Source organism: Schistocerca americana, chromosome 5 (genome assembly GCF_021461395.2).
Source record: "Schistocerca americana isolate TAMUIC-IGC-003095 chromosome 5, iqSchAmer2.1, whole genome shotgun sequence".
NCBI lineage: Eukaryota > Metazoa > Arthropoda > Insecta > Orthoptera > Acrididae > Schistocerca > Schistocerca americana.
In genome coordinates, this window is record NC_060123.1 from 664,780,132 (window position 1) to 664,799,078 (window position 18,947).

Genomic DNA, 18,947 nt, shown 5'->3' on the forward strand with positions numbered 1-18,947 from the left:
AAGAATGCAGTAGGGGTACCATAAATGGCAAGCTCATTTTAGCTGCAGAAAGGCATTGTGTGCAGTGGAGGAGTGAACTAGAAGGAAGAGACAGAAAAGGGGAATGGGAGACCCTTCAGGGAAGGGCGTGTGGGTACAGGTTGAGTGTAGGTGGCGCTCTGTGGCAGGGGCTGAAGCTGGTGTGTGGCAGGAGTCTAGTGGAGATTGAGGCCAAAAGAATTAATGGAGAGAAGAGTATGGTCCAAGGACAACTGTTATCTATGTAAGTCAGAGAAGATGGTGTTGGGGGTCTTCACAACCTTCCCACCAACACCAGATCCTCTGAAATTCATGTGTGGAGTTGTCCTTGAAACACATCCTTTGATGAAGTAATGTTTTCAGTCTTGTTTATGTGCCTTTCGACAACCCAGCTGCTCTAATGTTAAGTGACTTCTTACCTCTGCTCCTTAAATTATTTACATTCCACCAGTACATTCCATTATGACATTTTCTGTATTTAATGACTCTCATCCACTGCTATAACATATTCTGTTGCTGAATAAGTTTATTTTTGCTCAAGATAACACGTTTCATACTTTATCATCTGAACTGTATTCCATGTTTACAACAAGACTGAACTCAGTCTCATTTTTATTTGATGCAAAAATTGTTATTATTCTTACATTTTCCCATTGTTACACTAACACTGTGGAAAATTGTATTGTAACTGTAGTTTTGCTTTTTGTTTCTATTTCCATTTCCATATAATAAAGCAGACTTTAGTTCTGATTTATCCTTCCAGCCTCTCTACAACACAGATTTTGCGCGCGCGCGCGCGCGCGCGCGGGTGTGTGTGTGTGTGTGTGTGTGTGTGTGTGTGTGTGTGTGTGTGTGTGTGTGTGTAGACTACAGATGGGTGAAGAATTGGAAAATAGATTAAAGGAGCTCCCATTTCAGTCCCACTTTCTCCAAAATTGCTTTCCCATTTACTAAGAGAAAAGAAGTGCTTTGCCAGCATACATGTCTTTCTAGCATTTCTATGCATATTTAATGACTTCATCATTGACAGGATGTAAAACCATAATCTTCCTTCTCCTTTAGCATTTCTGTTTTTGTTTTTAAATAATTTATACTTTCTCAACATTAATTTTGTGTCCATATATCAACTTGTTAATTTATACTGAATCATTATTAAAATCATTTATCTGAAATAAATAATAAAATAAACTGGTTAATGAAGCATGAGGTAACATAAACTATAGTTTACTGGTGATCTTTTAATGCAATTCACATACCACTTGTCTCCCACAACACTCTTGCTAAATACTCTTCTGTAATTGAGGAGGAGGCCACAATAATTCTTGAGCTAATATCAAGCTTTTTTTTATAACACAGAATTACTAAGATAAATGGATGCACTTATCTTTGTTCAGCAATGTTATGATGAGGTTACATAATTGTATATGAATGTGTAGCAGTCACACATGATAAATTCAGTCCTAAACATCAGTGTTCTGTATCTTAGTTGTTGTGCCATGTCTTCAGCACCTTTGAATCCCCAAAATCATGGAAGAGTTTAAAAATTAAAACATTTAAAAACGTTTTTTCTATTATTAACAATTTTTATGGTCATTAAGCAAGTTATAGCCTAGGTGTCATAATATGGGGACAGCATTTATCTCTCAGAAAATGTATATACAGGTACCAAAGATTCCTTTTTAATTCTGAATAAAATGACGCTTAGAAGTTAAGATACATGAAGGAGTAATTACTCAAGATTCTTCAGTTCATAAATTCATTTCATGTTTAGGCTCATCTTCTGTGTTAAGTGTCCAAAGAAATATTCCCCATGGCCCACTGAATCAGCAGATTATTGATACATTCCTTTTATAGCTGGCTACCTGTATCTGCAATTGATTGAAGAGTTGGGAATCTATCTTCTGTGTTGGGCACTGCTAATTTCACTGAATATTGATGAAGTAGGTCACAAGTACATTGTAACAAACTATCTTTGTAAATCATTATTTTTAAAAAAATGAATAAAATGAGTTCAAAAGTACTGCTCACACATTTATTTTCTGTTTTGAATTAGTTTTATTTTTGTTTTTCTCTGTTTTACTGTTATAACTCAGTTTTGGATTCTGCAACATTGATTTTATCATTTGTGCAAGCATGTTATGTCTGAAACAAATTATGTACTTTATTACTGCCTAGGGCTATATTAAATTCATTGCTACGATAAAGCAAAAGGGAAGATCATTTTTCTAATTGATGTAACTTTTTCTTATAATTTGGGTAGTGACAGGAGAATGCTGTGTGTTGTGTTGAAATTACTCACAAAATTACAAACAATGTATGAATTAGATTGTGTACCAAGATACAAATTAAGTGTTGGGTGTATCTGATTCTGAAGCAGCATAAAACCTGTAGGTAGTTCCTGGAGCACTGGCTGTTCTTGGCTAAAGAAGGCTAAGTTCTCTTTCAGAGTACTTTCTTTGCCTTAGTATTTGAAAAGAAAGACTAGAAAATGTCTCTTTTCATCAAAGTAACTTCTCAGAACAAGACGTATTATTTTCTTGTTGTTATATTTGGTGTTGTGAAAGTACCATAAATGCTAATATGACAAAGGAACTATTGCTAGTAACTGAAACACTGCCAGCTCTCTGTGCATCCCCAAATAAGCTTTAACGATAATAATACAAACACTCACTGTTTTATCATGAGCAATGCAAGTAGATATATCTGAAGTTAATTTATTATTGTTGTTGTTATTGTGTGTATATGTGTGTGTGTGTGTGTGTGTGTGTGTGTGTGTGTGTGTGTGTGTGTGTGTGTTTCACCAGAATAAGTTTCAGAAATGTTTTTGTATGTAAATAATATGTGAAGTTGTAGCTGTTCCATCTTAGGCATTAAGCATATAACAGAGGCATCTACGTGGAACTAATACATACATATACGCACAAGTTTACTGATATCCATTTTTATTTTTTTCAAACAAGGGACCTAAATTATAATGATGTATTACTCCAATCACCAGTACCTGTTGCATTATTGTTGTAACAAACCAAAAGCAAAATCATTGTTGGAAAACAAATTTTTATTTATGTCCTTATTAAAGTGTTCTCAGATATGTTGCAGATATTATGATGAAATAAGGATTTCTATAATACCACAGAATCACGTGTATTGGAGTTTGTTGTATGAAATAATGTCTGTAACAAAATATTTCTTTGCATAACTAAGAAAATAAATTAATACTCAGATAGCAGTAACTGTACACATGCTTTGATCCAACTACAATGTTAATGACAATGCAAATCCCTTAGTTCAAGTACTACATATGATTCTTATGTAATATGTGTTGATGGGTGCATGTTCAAAAATTTCAATTACTGTTGGGAATTAAGAAGTTTGCTAATGCATAATATATTTAGTGGGAAAACAGATCTGAGACTGGGCAGGACTGGATCAAATCTGAAACTTAATTAACACAAACTTTTTTACATGATAGAGAATTAGAAAAGCTTACTTTGCTTTCTGTGTAAGGATTTTCATGAACTGATGTTTGTTTGTTTATACTGATGCTCAGATTTCAGTGTCTGCATATTACATTTAATGTTTGACTTAATTAAAGGCACAAAGTAAACCATTTCAAGATAATAAGAGAACTTTGACTCTTTATATATCTTCTCTATGATTATTTTACTTTCAGTCTTCTGAATCATGTTGGGACATGTTTGAGTATGTTATATGCAAGCTTAGGGTTGTGGTATAAACATCTAGTCAAAGGAAATATGACTGTATAACTTCATTTCTTAACTACATCTTCACAGGGTAACATTGAAAGCAATGGTGAATTTAACATGATTACAATGGCCCTGTGTGTTTAACAGAAAGCTTAATTTGTTTGTAAGAACACCAAGGACAAAATTGTAGGGGAAATACATATACAAGGTGGTCTGAAATGGGTTGAAAAGCTTGTAATGGTGTTGCAGGGTAAGTTGCAGGGTAGGCTGTGCTGAGAAATAATTGTTAAGAAAAAATTTGATATGGTGCACGTTTCTGAGTTATTCAATTTGAAGTTACCCAGTCAGGCTATTGTGCGCACAAACTGATGGAGCTCACCAGTTATTCTCTTAGTGTAGATGATAGCACTCAAGACTGCTCAGTTTTTAGACTCAGGTTCAATCCTTACTACTGGCCCATGTCCAATTTTTGTATCACTCTCTTGTTCAACCAACTGATGAATGTATTTGGTGACAAAATCTCTGCTTGAATGTCTATGTGTAATGGCCTGATTGACTAACTTCAATGCCAATTAACTATGAAAGTGTATTGAATTTAGTTCTTAACAATTATTTCGCAGCACAGCCACCCTGCAATTCCCTTAAAAGCTCTTCAGATAATTTCTGACCACACTGTGTTTAACTATTACTTGGGTATTACCCAATGTAACCAGCTTTTGGTAGGGAATTTATTCATTAGTACCATGTATTTCAAGACCAAATGCTCCTATGACTTATTCACCTTGCTTATGACCGACACCCCCGGGATAACAAGGCCGCCGAGCAGTGTTAGTGACGTCACACTAAGCGGCTCATAGCCGACGCAGCAGTCCACGGACACCTCCGTACAGACACGCCTGATGCTAACCATCTTCTGTCCGTCATACAGAAAGGAGCGAACTATAATTCCAACCAAAGACCAAATTATATATATTCTTGTAAACAGCTTAAAGGTTCATAACGAAATACCGATTACATATACGGGCAGGAATAGGTTGTAGAACTCCTCTGAAAAGTGTTTATCTTCAGTATCAGAATGAGCATCAAATTGTCAGGTTTTCTAAATAGAAAAGCACTTTGTTAGTAACAGACAGCAATAATGAGACTTGCAGTTGGTGATATTTTTGTGGAAAAGGAAATAAGCTGTAGAGAGATTGAAAATGGTATGTAAAGAGAGCCTCAGCCTTTTGCTCACATTCTTACATGTAATGCACTTGGTTGTTTTTCATTTCCTTACCTTTCATAACATTTTTAATATTGTTTCAAGAAGTGTATCTTCAATAGCAGAGTGAACTTCAAACTGTCAGGCTTTTCTTAAAGGAAAGAGCAGTCCCTTAGTATCACAGTGCAAGACAGAATCTTGTGTTCAGTGATGTCTATGTTAAAAGGAGAATATTTGATATCTATCTTTTGTTTCCATTCTTTATTACTGGGGATACACTTGTAAAAATTCTTGAAAAGAGCTGTCACCATGAACATATGAGTAAATTCACAATAGTCATGTGTTTTATGTGATAAAGCGAACTCTTGTTACCTTATTGTAAACGAAAGTTGTGAGGGTTTTGCTATGTATGACAGTGTTTAAGATAATTTACTTTCAGTGTAATAGCTTGAAAATGTTAAGTCCTGCTGTCAGTTGGCATTTGTCACCACCTGTATGCGAGTTTTAAAGCTAAATAGTGTTCTGACAATTATAAAATAGTGGCAAAGTTCCGTAATCGATTAAACTTATTCCTGCTCGTATATGTAATCGGTATTTCGTTATGAACCTTTATGCTGTTTACGAGAATATATATAATTTGGTCTTTGGTTGGAATTATAGTTTGCTGCTTTCTGTATGACGGGCAGAAGATGGTTAGCATCAGGCGCGTCTGTACGGAGGTGTCCGTGGACTGCTGCGTCGGCTATGGGCCGCTTAGCGTGACGTCACTAACACTGTTGGACGGCCTTGTTATCCCGGGGGTGTCGTTATGACTAATACTGCCAAGTCAACAATTAGGAATAAAGTGAAAACAATTTTTCTTTTCTGTAGGCGATGGAAAGTCCAGGATGGAATAACAGCAATATAAAAGAAAACATTATTACTCACTGTGTAGAGGAAATGATGAGTGATGGACAGGAACAGTGCTGCCAAATCTTAAAGCTTTCAGACAAAAAAAGTACTTTTTCAGTGATAGAAAACACACATGTTATTATTCTTTCTTTTTTTAGATGATTTTGTGTCTAATGTGCAGGACAGACATTGTGTCAATTTTATTTCTCCCCCTCTTCCTGTTACATTATGTACAATGCATGTTCTGTAGACTCATAGAGAGATCCTCAAAGATATGGCAGATGCCAGAAGACAAAAGTACATAACTTATTTTCAAAAGAAATTATATATTAGTGTTAATTCCACAGTTCCTAAGTGCACTGGTTTTGTAGGATGTGTAATCAGTTATAAATGTAACACATATTTTAATATACAAAAGAAGGAAAGTTGCTACTCACCATACAGCGGAGATGCTGAGTTGCGATAGACACAATAAAAAGATACACACAATCATAGCTTTTGGCCATTAAGGCCTTTGTCAACAGTAGACGCACATACACCACTCCCCCCCACACACACACTCACACAAGCGCAACTTGCACACACGTCTGCAGTCTCAGAGAGCTGAAACTACACAGCTCTCTGAGACTGCAGACGTGTGGTGCAAGTTGCACTTGCGTGAGTGTGTGTGTGTGTTTGTGCCTGTGTGTATGTGTGTCTACTGCTGACAAAGGCCTTAATGGCTGAAAGCTATGATTGTGTGAATCTTTTTATTGTGCCTATCACGACTCAGCATCTCTGCTGTATGGTGAGTAGCAACTTTCCTTCTCTCGTATTGTTACATTCCATCCTAGATTTTCCATTGTTTGATTTTAATATACAAATTAATACAAAAATCATCACAAGCATGTGTGTAATATAATTCCTAGAATATTGCAGCAGAACATTATCAAAAGAATATATCTGCCAAAACTTACTTACAAGTGGAAAACTGACTACTCATTCTCCAATGGATGAATACGAATTATTCATTTTACAAATGAGGAAACTACATTTGATGTATGAGGAAGGAAGTAATACATTTCTTGATTCAAATTCACATACAAGATCTCACAATTTTTGAGAGTAAGCCTTTCTCTGGGTTTCTCAATAGTTTATTGAGCATTCTTTGGCATCTAATACTGACTAATCAAACCAATACTAAATTATATAGCGTTGCTTTGAATCTTTCCTACTAAACTATCCAAACTTTGTAAGGGTACCAGGTTGATGAACTGTATCTAAGAACTGGTTGCATGATGGTTTCAGGAATAAATTATCATCCTACTGAAAATAATATTGTTGAGGAGCCACAAATCAAATGTAATTTTTCTTTATTGTCATGTTTCACTCAACACATGTGAGCATCTTCAGAAATTATGTACCCAAGAACTATATGTTAAGTATATTTGGCTGTGTATAGTGCTGCTGACATACGTGTGTCAATGAAGGAAAGTTGCATGAGATTTGTGCCTGTTCTACAATTTTAATTTCTTATGGATGCTGTTGCTTCTGCTGACAATTCCTGCACTTACTTCTACTGAATCTTGATTGGCTATTTTTCTTCCTCAGTACCCTGTGGTTATTCCATCTGAAATTGCTCCGTATCCATACCTGAAGATTTTTTCTGGCTGTGACAGATTGTTAATGATATAATTAAACAACATTGAACTTTTTTGAACTTATGCACATTTCATTACATTTGCTTATTTTGGGGGCAACTGAGCTGTGCTTATGTTAAAAACTGGTCATCTCCATGTTTTCCAAACTACATCCCTTCTTACTCCAGACTTTCAATCTTCCCTCCAAGAAACTGCATACTATTTACATCTACATCCATGCTCTGCAAACCATTAAAAGTTTGTGTCAGAGAATTAATTAATTCATCATCTGTCATAGCATCCATCAAGGAGAAACTTCAGGGATGTAGGACAAGTCAGGGTGTGCATTAACAAAAGACAAGCAAAAATAGAAACTTAATGTATACCCTGCATTAATACTGAACTGTTACTATACAATAAATTGTTACTATGCTGCTTAATATTGTTTGTATTCACACTTGCTAAATTTAATCTAATAACTTAGAAAGAAAGCCTGTACTTTTAAAAACAGCTGCTGATTCCTAGTTACATTAAATAACTGCTATTTATCTTCTGTTGGCAGCTTAATATTTGCTTGATTACATTAGAATTTTCAAAGAATGTAGGAAGCTCCACTTGTGAACACAGAGGGTTGTTTATAATACACTGTGAACACAGAGGCTTGTTTATAATACACTAATACTAGCCATACACGTCTACAGTCAGTACTTTAACTAGCCATATAGGCAACAAGAATTTTCAATCTAGATAATCATATAATTTGTAGGAGGAGTGGCTAAAAAGACATGCTTTTAATTTTCTTTTGGACTGGTTGGGACTCTCAGTTTCTTGTTTTATGTTGTATTGGAACTTGCTAGACACAGAATACAGAATTCCATTCTGAACCTAACATAAGGAGGCAAAGCCTGCAAGAAAATCATTTTTGTGTCTTGTAGAATGATTCCACAAATTACAAGTCAGGTGATCAGAATTTTTAATATCAGCAATGAAAAGCATCAAGGAGTAAACATAGTGGGAAATGAGTGCAAGAATTCCAAAATAGTTAAAGCAATATGGGTGGCTATCTCCTTCATAAAATATTCCTATAGCCTACTTATGCTGAGTAAATATCTTATTTGGTTTGAGTGCTCTGCTCCAGATAATTCCACAAGACAAGAGAGTGGAAATATGTAAAATAAGTCAATACTCTTGTCTTTACTTAATTTTAACAAGACACCCTTCTAAGAGTCAAATATACTGGAGCAAGACTCTTCATTAGTTTAGCATGTATTGACTCATTTTTAACTTATTGTCCAATTGAAATCAAGGAATTTTACTATTATTGATTCTTTTTTATCTCTATAGCTACATGAAAACACTGTGCATATTGAGTGACACACAACAGCACAGTGGTACTGCAACAAAGACTGGATCTGGAATTTTCAAAGAAAGCCTGAAAGTGCCAACACTGCCTTCAGCTAGCATAAGCATTCCAGTAATATACAATACAAATTTGACGTACACAAGCAGAGTTGTTATTGATAGAAAGTTATGGCATGAACCACAAAGCATCAAAAATGGCAGCAATCTGAATGCAGTGATGCTGACATTTGTGATGGGATTGCATCTGCCAGTTTTGCATGACTGTTGTGGTCCAGTGGGTGGAATGAATGCTATCCATGTGACTTAATAAGCTTACAGTATCTATATCAGAGACAGAGTACATACCATATCAATACAAGTGTTTAGCAGAGATACGAGATCGCTACTACCTTTAACTGACATCTATGTCCAGTAATATCTGCGGGTGGTGTGGACAAATGGCTTGAAGAAGAGGAGAGGTCCCAGTATACCTGACAAGTGATCAGGGGAAGCAGGTGGAATGACATGCTGTATGATGTTGGGTATAATGCTCTGTATGTCTGCTGATGGTGATGTCTCAGTGGGGCCCTCCATAGGGTCAGCTGTGGCTGAAAGACGTGAATCCTCCTCCATGGAGGCCCATATTCAGTCATGAGAGAACTCTTGGTGCTGTGATGGAGAAAACTGATGTGTGTGGAGGTCATGTCAATGTTGGGTGGTATGTGGGATAGAGAGGATTGCTTGTGCCAACTGGTAGCTGAGGAATAGAAGGAACAATTGATATCTGGGCAGGTGTTGTGCTAGAATTGTTGGGGGCATATGACTGATGTACATGTCTAGGTCTGATTCTGATTGCAGATCAGGTGCTCCTAACTGGCTATGATTTTGAAAATTTGATACTCCCTGTTTTTACTGAAGACAACTGAGGTCCATTCATCAGTACAGCTGAATGTGGGGATCCAGATGTAAGAGCCCATATAATAATATGGATTGATATTTGAGATCTGGTCTCACTGGCCCAGGGACAAGAGATCAATTAGTGTGCAGCACCTGCACCCATACAGCAACTCTGTCATCATGCCACAAGAATTGACTAAATACAGATGAGAAGAATTGTGGGCCATTGTCTGATACTGTGGTATGGGGAACAAAAACTGTGGAGAGTGCCTGGATTGTACCTTGTGTGCTAGCTAAGATAAAGCCATATATGGAAAATTGGAGAGTGTGTCCACAATCAGCAGGCACATTCTTCCTGGAATGGTTTGACATGATCAATCTGCATGTTCTTCAAGACATGCTCTGGCTTTTCCCATCATGAGAACCAATGTGCAGGTGCTGACTGATTTTAGTTACAAGCATCACAGGTCCACAAACACTGTTCAGTACGAGTGTCTACAAGTGACCAGTGAATGAGAGTCTGAGCTGGTGACTTAACATGGGAGATCTCTGCTGCAATTGTTGGATAAATTGGTCATGGGGTCAGAATATGGATGAAGTAATGACCCTGGATTCTGCTTTTGCGCAATGAGAAGTACTTGCCGAACCCAGGGTCCACTGTTTCAGACAGGTGCTTCAGTCACTTATATTGTGTCAATAACATTCTCTGGTAGCACAATGGATCTTGCTGTGTGGCTTGGGATAATTTGCGTGATGTGATGATGCAAAGAGTCATTGACCTGAAAGTGCACTGATTAGCCAGAATGTTACAACCACCTACCTAATAGCTGGTATGTCCACATTTGGCACAGATGACAGCAGCGATGCATCATGGCATGCGAGGACTGAGGCCTTGGTAGGTCACTGGAGGGAGTTGGCACCACATCTGTACGCACAAATCTTCCCATAAATTCTGTAAAGGGTCACAATGAGCTCTGATGCCAATTTCAATCACATTCCAGATATGTTCAGTTGGGTCCAGATCTGCCAAGCTGAGGGGCCAGCACATCAATTGGAACTCACCTTTGTGTTGCTTGAACGACTCCATCAAACTCCTGATCTTGTGGCAGGGTGCGTTATGTTGTTGAAAATTACCACTTCAGTTGGGAAACATGATAGTCATGCAGGGTCTGCAACCAGTGTACGATACTTCTTGGCTGTCATGGTGCCTTGAATGAGCTCCGCTGGACCTATGGACGCCCATGTGAATGTTCCCCGGGGCATCATGGAGCTGCCACCAGCTTGCCTCTGTCCCGCAGTACAGATTTCGAGGAACTGTTTGCCTGAAAGATGGCAAATTGCCACTCTCCCATCAGCATGATGAAGGTATCAGGATTCATCAGACCATGCAACACTCTGCCACTGCACTAACATCCAGTGCAAACGGTCATGTGCTAATTTCAGATGTAGCTACCAAGTTGCTGATGTCACATTGTTAACATTGGCACATGCATGGGTTGTCAGCTGTGGAGGCCCTTAATTGGGAGAGTTCGATGCACTGTGTGTTCAAAAACACTTGTACTTTGCCCAGCATTAAAGCCTGATGTTTGTTCTGCCACAGTTCACCGCCTGTCCTGTTTTACCAGTATTCCCAGCTTATGACGTCCAACATCTGTAATGAGGGGTGGTTGCCCAACCCTATGATGTCTGGACATGGTTTCACATGTCAAAGACACTCACCACAGCTCTCTTCAAATGCCCGACAAGTCATGCAGTTTCTGAAATGCTCGTTCTGAACCTCCAGGCCGTCACAATTTGCCCTCTGTCAAACTCAGATAGATCGTGTGCCTTCCACATTCTACACATGGACAGCGTGCTCACTGATACTGCATGAACTGTGCATTCGTTTGACTATCAGACATTGCTCACCAGGTGATGCTACTATCACCTTGACAGGTTTATATTGATAGTAGGTTGGTGGTCAAAGTGTTCTGGCTCATCAGTGTATACTGCTTCTTCCCAGTCAAAGTTTAAGCAGGACTGAGTGTCAGCATTGACAATTTGAGCAATGTTAGATGAGAGGATATCATAATGATAGTTTCTGAGGAATAGAATTCACTGCTGTAAACATTATCTCTTATTTTCAAAGATCACAGATTTTGGGGCAAACAGTAAACTCAGCACATTTTTGGCAGTAATTAAATGAAATTCAGGCTGCAAAGTTGCATTGGAAGTTTCTTAGTTCTGTAAATAATGGCAAATGGACTGCTGATAATGGTTTGGAGGCAAAAACAAATGGATGGCCAATGCTGTCATCATTTTTATGGGATGGTGTCTTGCTAATGTCACATTGTGATGCATGTGTCATGAGCATGAGAGTTTTGTTTGCTATAACTGACTCCTGGCATGATGTGGACTTAAAATACTACTTCCAGTGCAGAAAGATCTCATGGTGGGCCACAGACCATTGCAGTATATCATCTTTCTTATGCTATTGGTAAAATATAAATACCACTCACAGATTAAACCTTAGGCCTCTTCTGATTGACCAAATGCTGCATTCATGGCAATACAAGGCGTGATCTATGATCCTAGGACGTGTGATCAGCATGTTTCCAATCCCTTCGGCTGATATTACCAGTAGATTAATCCTGATGCTGCCATTGCTCATTTATTAATGCAGTTCCTCATTTGGCCTGATGATGCTGAGCATACTCTATTCCAGACTTGCCTACTTCAGAAAATATATCTGAGTACGTACCAGACACCAAAAGGCTATACTAATGATCAGCTGCAGAGGCAGTCTCTTATGCATTTAATTCAATGGCTAACCAATGAGAGCTGCCTTATGAAAAAAATGCTATAACATTACCCCGAAATCAGATGTGTTCTTTTAAACTTTTTGGGATTGACACTTCATCTATGGTCCAATATGCACCACTGTAGGATTAATCTTTGAGTTGCTTAATATGTGCCCCAAATGCTTAATTATACATTGAGAGTAATTGCATCTATTGAATCAACAGTGGAGAGCATTTGGTTGGAGCCAATGAAAGAGAGTCTATGGGTTTTGCAAGTGTTACTCCCATATAGCCCCTCTCACTATAATATTATCCAATAATGGGCACACTGCAGTATCTCTTGTCTGAGATGCCCTTAAGATTTTAGATAATTTTTGGGCATCTATGGCCCTAAATAGTAATCTGTTGTACTTGTCCACCTAAAATGCCTTGTATAATACTGGGAACTGTTGCATCTCAGTGCCCATAGGCACTTATAAATTTGCATCTGATAAAACAGCTTTGGAGAAATAATGGCCCTTGGTTAAATTGATCAGCAAGTTTTCAGAACATGGAATAGGATACATGCCTATATTAAATGGCATGTTAACTATGGTTCAGAAGTTATAACATATGTGTATGGCACCACTAGGTGATTTTTACTTCTTCTTCTTCTTCTTCTTCTTCTTCCTTTTTTTAAATCTTTTTTTAATAATTACTGAACATGTTGCCTACTGATTTGTCAAAATGGGAGTGATGACAACTATGGCTTCTACGTCTGCATCTACATCTGTACTCTGCAAACCATTGTGAGGTGCATGCTACGTACCAAGGTACCAGTTATTGGGGTTTCTTCCTGTTCCATTCACATACGGAACATAGGAAGAATGATTGTTTGAATGGCTCTGTGCATGCAGTAATTATTCTAATCTTATCCTTATGATCTCTATGTGGGTGATACATAGTGGTTTGTCTTATATTACCAGAGTAATCATTTAAAGCTAGTTCTTCAAACTTTGTTAATAGACTTTCTGGGGATAGTTTATGCCTATCTTCAATAATCTCCCAGTTCAGTTCCATCTGTATCTCTGTGACACTCTCTCACAGATTAAACAAACCTGTGACCTTTCATGCTGCCCATCTCTGAATACATTCAATACCCCCTGTTAGTCCTATCTCATAAAGCTTCCACAAACATGAGCAAAATTCTAGAACTGGTCATACAAGTGATATGTAAGCTACAAGTGATTTGTAGGCCATCCCCTTTGTAGACCAATTGCACTTCCCCAGTATTCTACCAATAAACTGAAATCTACCACCTACTTTACCCATGACTGAACTTCTATGATCACTCCATTTCATATCCCAACAAAATGTTACACCCAGGTATTTATATGAGTTGGCTGATTCCAACAGTACTCATTGATATTATAGTCAAAAGAAACAATGTTTTTCATTATGTGAAGTGCAAAATTTTACATTTCTGAACATTTAGAGTAGGTCACCAATCTCTGCACCACTTCGAAATCTTATCAAGATCTGACTGAATATTTATGCAACTTCTTTCAGGTAGTTCTTCATTATACACACATGAAAAAAAGTTTTGCATCACCCCAGTTCCCAGAACTCCTGAAGATAGATGTTGACTGTGGATATTGTATCATAGACACAGTCCCTTTGACAGTTCAGAGATGTCAATAAACCCACCTAAAGATGTAAACAACCATGCATGAGCAGCGCCTATTAGATGGAGGGGGTCCAACAGCTGATCAGTTACAGTCATTCCACCAGGAAGGAGGTACATAGCTGGTGTTGTCTGTAATTCAACCATGCCTAGATGGTCAATACCATGGTTCGATCATGTCTACATTGTTACTTTGTGCCAGGAAGGGCTCTCAATGAGGAAGAGTCCAGGCATCTTGGAGTGAACCAAAGAAATTTTGTTCGGACATGGAGGAGGTACCGAGAGACAGAAACTGTCGATGATATGTCTCGCTCAGGCTGCCCAAGGGCTACTACTGCAGTGGATGACTGCTATCTACAGATTATGGCTCAGAGGAATCCTGACAGCAACGCCACCATGTTGAATAATGTTTTTTGTGCAGCCACACGACATCATGTTACAACTCAAACTGCATGATGCGCAACTTCACTCCCGACATCCATGACAAGATCCTTCTTTGCAACCATGACACGAACGGTACTGATGGGCTGAGTACCATGCTGAATAGACTGCTCAGGATTGGCATCATGTTCTCTTCATCGACGAGTGTTGCATGTGCCTTCAACCAGACAATCATCGTAGACATGTTTGGAGGCAACCTGATTAGGCTGAACGCCTGAGACACACTGTCCAATGAGTGCAGCAAGATGAAGGTTCCCTGCTGTTTTAGGGTGGCATTATGTAGGGCCAACATACATTGCTGGTGGTCATGGAAGGCACCGTAACGGCTGTACGATATGCGAATGCCATTTTCCAACCGATAGTGCAACCGTATCAGCAGCATATTGGTGATGCATTCGTTTTCATGGATGACAATTCATGCACCAATTGTGCAAATCTTTTGAAGGAGTTCCTTCAGGGCAATGACATCACTTGTCTAGAGTGGCCAACATGTTCTCCAGACATGAACCCTATTGAACATGCCTAGGATAGACTAAAAGGGCTGTTTATGGATGATGTGACCCACCAACTACTCTGAGGGATCTATGTCAAATCGCTGTTGAGGAATTGGACAATCTGGACCAACAATGCCCTGACAAACTTGTGGATAATATGCCACGGCGAATACAGGCATGTGTCAATGCGAAAGGACGTGTTACTGGGTATTAGAGGTACCGGTGTGTAAAGCAGTCTAGACCACCACCTCTGAACGTCTTGCCTTATGGTATTATGACATGCAATGTGTGGTTTTCATGAGCAATAAAAAAGGGTGGAAATGATGTTTATGTTGATCTCTATTCCAATTTTCTGTACAGGTCCTGGGGCTCTCAGAACCAAGGTGATGCAAAACTTTTTTTGATGTGTGTAGATAAAACTGCATCAGTTGCAAAGAGCCTGATTTTACTATTAATATTGTCTACAAGGTCATTAAATTACAATATGAATAGCAAGGGTCCCAACACACTACCCTGGGGCACACCTGAAGTTACTTCTACAATGACTCTCCATCCAAGATAACATGCTGTGTCCTCCCTACCAAAAAGTCCTCAATGCAGTCACAAATTTCATTTGATACTCCATACGAACATACTTTTGATAATAAGCATAGGTGTAGTACTGAGACAAATGGTTTTCAGAAATCAAGAAATACTGCATCTGTATGGTTATCTTGATGCACAGCTTTCAATATGTCATGTGAGAGAAGTGCGAGTTGGGTTTCACATGATCAACATTTTTGGAATCCATGCTGGTTGGCATTGAGGAGGTCATCCTCTTCAAGGTACATCATTATGTTTGAGCTCAGAATATGCTCTAAGATTCTACAACAAATCGATGTCAAGGATATTGGACGGTAGTTTTGTGGATCACTCCTAGTATCCTTCTTATAGACGGGTGCACCTTTTTCCAAGAATGTGGCACGTTTTCTTTTTGTCTGAGGCATCTATGACAGATTATACTTAGAAGAGGGGGTAACTCAGCCACAAATTCAATATAGAATCTGACAGGAATTCCATTTGGGCCTGGAGCTTTGTTCAATTTTAACGTTTTCAACTGTTTCTTAACCTTACTGCCACTAATACTTATAACCTTCATCTTTTCAGTGGTACATGGGGTTAAATTGGGACAATTCTCCAGAGTTTTCCTTTGTAAAAGAACATTTGAAAATGGAGTTAAGCATTTCAGCTTTTGGTTTGCTACCCTCAATTTCATTTTCTACCTCATTCACTAGGGACTGGACACTAACTTTGGTGTCACTAACAGTCTTTACATACAGCCAGAATTTCTTTGGGTTCTGTGTAAGATCACTTGACAATATTTTGCTATGGTAGTCATTGAAGGCATCATGCATTGTGCTCTTGACAGCCAAATGTGTTACTTTCAGCATCTCTCTGTCTATAGCCCTATGCTTTGTCTTACACTTGTTATTCAGTAATCTCTGTTTCTTTATAAGTTTCTTTACAGCAGCTGTATATAATTAAAGTTCCCTCCAATTACGAACTGTTCTACTGGGTACATATCTGTTCAGTGTATGGTCAATTATTCTTTTAAGCTTGAACTACAGTTCTTCTATATGCTTGTGCCCTGGGCTGAAAGTTTGAAGTTCCTCACTGAAACATAACAGTACTGATTTTTATCTAGTTTACTGAACATATATATCTTTCTGCTTGTTTAGTTCATCTTTCTACTTTGGTAAACATTGTTGCCACAGTTGTGTCATGGTCACTGATACCAGTTTTGATGTGGACATCCTCAAAGAGATCAGGTCTATTTGTTGCACTTATATTCAATATATTTCCATCATGATTGGGGTTCCTAACTGTCTATTCTAGGCAGTCTTCAGAGAATGCATTTAGTAAAGTTTCACAGGATGTCTTATGACAACCATCACTAACAAAACTGTAATTTTCCCAATTAATTGTTGGATGATAAAAGTCTCCACCAATGATTACAGTATGATTGAGGAACTTATGCACAAGTGAACTAAGGTTTTCTTTAAAGTTTTCAGTTACATCAGAAGATGAGTTTGGCCATTGATAGGAGGATTCAATTCTCATTTTATGCCCACCCCTGATACTGAGTCTTGCCCAAACAATCTCACATGCAGCTTCAATATCTACCTTGGTGAATTTGAGTTTCTGGTCTACTGCAACAAATACACTACTTCCCTTCCCATTTGCCTATCCTTTTGATATACACTTAAATTTTCCCCAAAAATCACTCTGATATCAATTTCAGGTTTCAACCAGCTTTCTGTACCTAGTATTATGTGAGCTCCCCTGCTTTTCACGAGTGCATCAAACTCTGGTGCTTTGTTGCGAATGCTTCAGCAGTTTACTATTAGACTTTTAATGCTCTCACATGTGAGAGGCATTTATTTCAATCTTACACTGATACTTCTGCATTGTCTACAGCTATCATTATCTGGATTGGATGGAGAGTTGCCCAATCTAGAAAACCCTCGTGTGCCCCCCAAACACAGTCAGCTACCTGAGTAGCAGCCTCTGATGTGTAGCACACACCTGACCAATTTAGGGGAAACTGCAGTTCTCAACCCTATAGCAAAAGTCCAGGAAGGCACAGCTGAGCTTGTCACAGAACAATCAAAGTCTCTGGTTCAGTCCTTCCACTTGACTCAGAAACAAAGAGCCTCGATCAGTTCTGGGGACAGTGCTGAAAACTGCGAGCTTTGTTGAACATGTGTAAGGCTGGTCTTATCAAACTTCTCTGCCAGTTACTGGAATGATCCAAGAATGACCTCAGAGCCCACATGACAGACATAATTTGTTCCAACATGCATCACAATCTGCGGTTGGTTGCACCCTGTTCACTCAATGGCTGCCAAATAGCCTCATCAGTATGTTGAATGAGGCCTCCAGGCTCACAGACCGAGTGCATCTGGAGTCCTTTCCTGTCCCTTGCTGCCATGCCCCTAAGGGGAATCAGACAGGCTCCCTTCCATGTGCTCATGGGTGGTGTTGGAAACTGATAAGCATGACAGATACAAGGATTGGTTGAGGGTTTCAGAGAGAAAGCCTTGAAAAACTGTCTGTAAGTCTGACATCATACATCCAAAACATTAAACAGGATATAGATTGAACTTTGAAAGATATTTCCAAAAGTACCCAAATCAGTATCCATGTCTTACAAAACAAGTACATCATCAGGTATTAAGAAGTCTCCCAAACCCTTAAATGCCTCAGTTAGATTAGATTAGATTGAGTTTTCATTCCACAGACCCAAAAATGAGATGATTTTTGTGAGTGTGGAACATGTTAGAAAGTATAACATATATATATAAATATAACATATATATTTGAATGTAATACTCACATGACTGATTACTTGTCAGCAGATTGTCAAGACATATGAATACATTACAGTTCTGTGGAATATAGTCACAAGTACCAAAATATTTATAAGAAGTTGCTGACTGCAGCAAAAAAGTCATTTAATGACGAAATTATAAACAATGCAGAGATAATAGCAAAGAAGTCTGGGATGTCATTAAAAAGGAAACAGGAAGAGACAAAGACATAATATGTTATTCATAAAGAAGGGGGATAAAGTAATAAATGATCCTCATCACTATGTGAATGAACTTTTTACAAGTATTGGAGAGAAATTATAACAAAAATTCCCATAAATAAATAGAACATCTGTAAATAAATATGCACTAAGTACAGTGATGTTACTATCAACCACAGACCATGAAGTCAGTAAAACTGTACAGAACCTAAAAAATAAAAAAGTCAGTTGGCTTAGAGGAAGTACCAATACATGTGTTAAAAAAATGCATACAGAGCTTATAAGCTCCCTTAACAAACATAAAAAATAAGTTATTTACATCAG